The sequence below is a fragment of the Sinocyclocheilus rhinocerous genome, unplaced genomic scaffold (genome assembly GCF_001515625.1).
Source record: "Sinocyclocheilus rhinocerous isolate Xijiao unplaced genomic scaffold, SAMN03320098_v1.1 scaffold4833, whole genome shotgun sequence".
Classification (NCBI taxonomy): domain Eukaryota; kingdom Metazoa; phylum Chordata; class Actinopteri; order Cypriniformes; family Cyprinidae; genus Sinocyclocheilus; species Sinocyclocheilus rhinocerous.
In genome coordinates this window covers 96261-97062 of record NW_015658993.1, presented here as the reverse complement: position 1 = coordinate 97062, position 802 = coordinate 96261, and positions in this window count along the sequence as shown.

The following is an 802-nucleotide window of genomic DNA, read 5'->3' as shown; positions in this document are numbered from 1 at the left end:
AGCTTTGCACAGATGTTTCACTGCAAGCTATGCACGCACTGGACTGAATGTGGATCATCTGCTGTGCTTCAGACTGAAAGCCTGGAAGTTAGTCGAGATAAGTCGAGAGAGAGAGTCTTGAATACTTAAATACAACTACTTATGTATTTATGGCTGGTTCAACTCTCCCATTGTCATCATGCTATCCTATCATTTGTATCCCATCATTCAACATGTTCAGGAACTCACATGCTCCGAAATAACAGGATTAAGAAAAAATTCCAATTTAAGTTCGCTAAATTGATTAGATATCACATAATATGCATTACCTGGTCAAAAGATGGACCACTTTTAGCTTTAATTATGCATTCTTCACGGCATTGATTCAACAAACGTATGCGCCATCACAGCATTTATTTCCATCAAGGGTTGCATTCATTTTTGGCTGAGATCTTGTATTGACATTGGGAGAGTCGAACCAGCCACAAATATTTCCTGACAGCCAAGAAAGTGTGTCTGCATCTGCAATCAGTCCTGTATCACCTATGTGTTGCAGCATGAATTCCTGAGGAAAAGAAAACTACAAGAATCAATCTGTAGATAAGTCTGTGATGGAAAACATGCCAAGATGGCAAAAACAAAACAAATTAACTACTTTTACAAAATTATGAATAAATAATTAACATAATTTGTTTTTGCTTTTTATGTTATTTATGAAGGTGCTGTAAATTGAATCATTCAATAATTTTCATATTGTACTGTGCCGTCGCATTTTGTAAATGCAATTTAGCTAGATAAAAAAAAAAAAAAAAAAAATTCACAT